The sequence below is a fragment of the Schistocerca serialis genome, chromosome 2 (assembly GCF_023864345.2).
Source record: "Schistocerca serialis cubense isolate TAMUIC-IGC-003099 chromosome 2, iqSchSeri2.2, whole genome shotgun sequence".
NCBI lineage: Eukaryota > Metazoa > Arthropoda > Insecta > Orthoptera > Acrididae > Schistocerca > Schistocerca serialis.
The window spans coordinates 1,072,087,371-1,072,093,331 of NC_064639.1; positions in this window are offsets into that span (position 1 = coordinate 1,072,087,371).

The following is a 5,961-nucleotide window of genomic DNA, read 5'->3' on the forward strand; positions in this document are numbered from 1 at the left end:
TAATACTGCACATGGAAGAAACACTGCAGGACATCGAACCACGCAGGATGCTTAACTACAAGCGCACGAATTGGACACTGTTCAAGAAAACGCTTGATAGTCGCATTCCTGACACACAGCAAATCGATGGGGCTGTGGAGGCTCTCACAACTGCCGCCCAAGACGCAATGACTGACGCCATTCCATTTAAACACCAAAACAAGACTCGACGGCCCTGCCCAGGAGATACTGGGCCTTATCTCAATGAGGAACGGCCGCAAGAGATAGTGGCAGCGTACCATGCGCCCGTTCTATAAACTGCACGTCAACAGACTCCAGGGCATAATACGGGATTAAATACTTTCAGAAACGAGCAATGGGGGACAGAAACTCGCTGGGCTGGATACCACGCGTCCTGGCGTGTGGCAGCTGGCCAGACACTTCACCGGGGAGAAATATTACATTCCCACGTTACAGGGACCAGACGGCCCAGCCTACTCCTCGGCGGAGAAGGCAGAGCTTATGGCCACAACACATGCATCGTCTTATGCAGAATCTGGTTCCTCAGACCTAGTATTCTCACTTGAAATGGACCAGGGGGTTACACGACTTTTAGCCCAGCCGTCGCGCAACGAAATTAGATGTAGTAGCAGAAATGAAATCACATGGGCTATCAAGCACACTAACGCTAGAGAAGCCCCCGGGCCTGATGGCATTCAAAACCGTGTCCTCCAGGAGTTCACGGATAAAGCCGTAGAATACCTCACACACTAAACGAATGCCATCCTGAAACACAAACACTTCCCTGACTTTTGGAAGGCAGCCAAGGTCCTGATCTTCAGGAAGCCAGGGAAAGACCACTCCCTACCACAAAATTACCGACCCATCAGTCTGCTGTGTTGGCTCAGCAATATTGTTGAGAAGTTAATATTAAAACGTATCACTAGGCACTGCATCGCCAATGACACCCTAAGACTGGAGCAATTCGGCTTGCAAACACCACTCGACAACACAACTACTGCTCCGCGTAGTCGAACATATAACACACGGCTACAACTTTGACAAAGCCACAGGGGCCGTGTTCGTGGACATCGAAAAGGCTTTCTACCGTCTCTCGCACAACGGACTCACATGCAAACAAAGCGAAGGTGGTTTCCCGGACGGACTCTTACGTCTCATACACTCATATCTAACGAACAGATGTTTGAACACTAATGTGCAGGATAAACAATCAACACAGATGTATCCAAGCTGGAGTACCCCAAGGAAGCATTCTAGGGCCCATCTTGTTTAACCTGTACACTAATGACTTCCCAGCAACACAAACAACGTTAGCGGTCTACGTGGATGACACCGCCATCCTTGCGCAAGACTGGAAACCGTCGAACATCAATTCACAAATACAGACAGCACTCAGAACAGCTGAGCCTTGGTTGGAGCGATGGCGTATTAAAGTAAACGTCGACAAGGGCGAAGCAGTTCTGTTCACACGCAGACCCAATATACTGCGCAAACATCAACACTGTAGACCAATAACACTACATACACGCCCAATACGTTTCAGAGAGAGAGATACCTTGTAGTCTGGCTGGACCGGAAACTTACATGGGGGACCACGTCGAATTCGTCGCCAACCGAGCGCACGCGAGGCTCGAGCAGCTCTATCCAATGCTCAACAGGGAAAGCACACTGAACAGGAGGGTGTCTAGGTCCATATACATGACACTGATTAGACCTCTGACGACGCACGCAGCTCAGGTCTGGGGATATGCAGCTCCTACACGACTGCGCCGCCTGCAGATCATACAGAACAAGGTGCTACGAATCATTAGCAACGCTCCACGCTACACACGCACCGTGGACCTTCACCATGAATACCGCCATGATACCCTCAAGGAAGTATTCAAAAAACACGCCACACGACTGTACAGGAACTCGAGACACTCGAACAATCCTTTCATCCTCACTCTGGGAAACTACGATCACAACCACAGGTGGAAGCACAAGCGGCCAAAGACACTGCTAGCTAGGGCATAGCCACCTATGGTTAACATACGCAAGCAAGCAACAAACGTCGGCAAGCCTCTGCATGCAAGCAACGCTGACTGGTAACTACCAGCTGCTATTACAGCCGACCAACAGGCCACAGCAGGGACACCAACGAGCTCGCCCACAGACGCACAAACAATACGCCAACAATCCCTCACTGTGCTTCCGGTATATGACCTATTGGACACAAGATCTATAATAAACCTAACTGTTGCAGGTTGCTGACGCTGAACGAGGACTCAGTACCAGCACCCAGCGCCAGCCGCCGAGCAGCACAACCGCACAACGTCAAGGTATCGACATGCATGATACCTACTACTAACAAAGCCTATCCTTGTACGACCTATCGCAGGCAGCAAAACAACCGCTACTGCTCTTACCACCCGAACTTACTATTGCAGAGGTTTTTTCCCTTGGCTCTCGCCTTGGCACTTTTTCCTCTGCCCTTCAAACCGCTACCCTTCGTTGGATTTCGACCCAATCTATCTCCAGATGAGCGCGTATTAACGGTAAACCCTAACCAGACGCACGCAAACATTGCAGTACCCACATCCTGCGACACCTCACTCTAGTGAAAACTAACCCTTATGCAGAGATGGCAGTAGACCTATTGTGATGGCCATCATGCCGGTGTGGGCGTGGAGGGGCTCCACCACTTGTTAAAAAAACTAGCATTAATGAACGGCACCCATTGTCAAACAACTTTGTGGCTACTCAGCAAATACAACCGAGGTGACATTTTATCTGGTTTCCGAGAGATAGTTTGAATGACAACGTCACAACTGTGCCAGCAGCCATATTGCAACTGAACAGGCACTAGCGCGACAAAAGCTGACTAAAACAAGCAAGCTGCGGTTAGCTGCGTATCGAAACCTGTAAGCTTTTCCTGCTGTGAACACAGGATGCAAAGCGAGATAAGCGGCCAACCTAGAAACAAACCCACCAACATTTTTTTTTTTCAAAAGTAACACAAATTAACACCGTTAACAAAATACGCCTTATGTGTGTATGTTCAAGCAAAACGAAGAGGACTAAGAAAGGTTCACGAAAAACAGACAGGAGTATCGTTTCTTGCACCCAGCTATAACAGCACCAGAACTGAAGCCTAACACACACACACGCTGGCGAACTTACGTTTGCCACAACCAATAAAGTAAGGAAAAGAAACTATGGAAATACTGTAGTCTGACGGTGGCCAACGCCGTACCCCAACAAAATAGACATGCTGACCTGTGGTCGATACTGAAGTACTACAAATACACGATGGACGTGATGAAGCTCGCACTAGATAGCAGTAGGTAACAACGCAACCAGATGCGTACACTTTCCTTGATTGTATCCCCATAGTAAACCAAATTACGACATGTTCACGAAGCATGCGCCAGACTGTACACTTGCTCGAACACGTCCTTCACGAAACATGTACTCCGGTAACCCCTCCAGACGCCAGCTACCGAGGGTTAATTCTAGCAACAGTGAGGCAGCCGGTCTTTACTACGGCAACGACATTCTCCCATAGTCGTCAGATTGTACACATTAAGGGCAGAGAGAATCTTTTTCAACTCCACAATGACGCGAAAATTTCACTGACGAGCACTAGTCTCACCAATACGCTCGTATTAGTGTGTTTTAGTTGATCACGGCGATATTTCCGTCGCATTCCGCAAACACGAGAATATCACAAGACAATTCGTACTGCTAACTGTGAGACACACGAATAATAACTGACTCTCCAATCTATTTGCGTGCGAAGAAAAACCGAAACGTAACGGTCCCGAATCAGCAACCACACAACTGCGGAACCATTCGTAAAGCGCCCCGAGCCAGTTTCCTAATACGTGATACCATTTTGAACAGGATCACACAAAAAAGTCACTGCGATACCACGCTGGCATGTTGCCTCCTGTAACAGCAGCTAGTCGAATGAAACCTATCATGCCAACACAATCATTGTGCAACTGAGTAATGATCGCACCGAACTACTGAGTAAAATAAACGCTTTTGACTCTTAGGAGAATACTTAACGGGATGCAGCTCCACTAGACTCCACATGGGGGCGAGATGGTGATGCCTCACAACAGCATCAACGTTCTACGAGGCCGACTCTGCCCTACTGCACACCAGGAGAAACAAGACTGCGCTCATGGCCTCTGCAAGACTCAGATCGTAGAAACAGCCGCCAGAGAGCGTCAATTTAACGGACAGCGCCGCGGGCGGTCGGTGGCGGAAATTTATAAACCTCTGAAGGCGGGACCAGTCAGATCGAAGTGCAGGCGGAAGACTTAACTGAAATACAATTCGCACCAATGTCGACCATTTTTACCACAGTAGTTGATCCCGGCAGTGTCAGGGCCGAAGAAAAAAAGAAAAAGAACTGTTCAGGACTCAGATCAACTTGCGATACTAAGCATAACTGACAGTTCCTGATTGGGCTATTTTGGATATTGAATTTAAGGAATGCGTCTCCGACCGGAATCTACTGTGATGCGGTTCTGTGGGAGATGCTGATTTTGTGTATGATTTCTTACCTTAAAGGAGGAAAATGCAGATAAAGTAATAAATGAAGGCCATATCACTCTGATGTGAAAATCATCAAACCACTACTATCGATATTACTGTTGTACGATCTAAAAAGAAACTAACCCGAATTTAGAAACTAGCCCGAATTTGGAAACTAGCCCGAATTTGGAAACTAGCCCGAATTTGGAAACTAGCCCGAATTTGGAAACTAGCCCGAATTTGGAAACTAGCCCGAATTTGGAAACTAGCCCGAATTTAGAAACTAGCCCGAATTTAGAAACTAGCCCGAATTTAGAAACTAGCCCGAATTTAGAAACTAGCCCGAATTTAGAAACTAGCCCGAATTTAGAAACTAGCCCGAATTTAGAAACTAGCCCGAATTTAGAAACTAGCCCGAATTTAGAAACTAGCCCGAATTTAGAAACTAGCCCGAATTTAGAAACTAGCCCGAATTTAGAAACTAGCCCGAATTTAGAAACTAGCCCGAATTTAGAAACTAGCCCGAATTTAGAAACTAGCCCGAATTTAGAAACTAGCCCGAATTTAGAAACTAGCCCGAATTTAGAAACTAGCCCGAATTTAGAAACTAGCCCGAATTTAGAAACTAGCCCGAATTTAGAAACTAGCCCGAATTTAGAAACTAGCCCGAATTTAGAAACTAGCCCGAATTTAGAAACTAGCCCGAATTTAGAAACTAGCCCGAATTTAGAAACTAGCCCGAATTTAGAAACTAGCCCGAATTTAGAAACTAGCCCGAATTTAGAAACTAGCCCGAATTTAGAAACTAGCCCGAATTTAGAAACTAGCCCGAATTTAGAAACTAGCCCGAATTTAGAAACTAGCCCGAATTTAGAAACTAGCCCGAATTTAGAAACTAGCCCGAATTTAGAAACTAGCCCGAATTTAGAAACTAGCCCGAATTTAGAAACTAGCCCGAATTTAGAAACTAGCCCGAATTTAGAAACTAGCCCGAATTTAGAAACTAGCCCGAATTTAGAAACTAGCCCGAATTTAGAAACTAGCCCGAATTTAGAAACTAGCCCGAATTTAGAAACTAGCCCGAATTTAGAAACTAGCCCGAATTTAGAAACTAGCCCGATTTTAGAAACTAGCCCGATTTTAGAAACTAGCCCGATTTTAGAAACTAGCCCGATTTTAGAAACTAGCCCGATTTTAGAAACTAGCCCGATTTTAGAAACTAGCCCGATTTTAGAAACTAGCCCGATTTTAGAAACTAGCCCGATTTTAGAAACTAGCCCGATTTTAGAAACTAGCCCGATTTTAGAAACTAGCCCGATTTTAGAAACTAGCCCGATTTTAGAAACTAGCCCGATTTTAGAAACTAGCCCGATTTTAGAAACTAGCCCGATTTTAGAAACTAGCCCGATTTTAGAAACTAGCCCGATTTTAGAA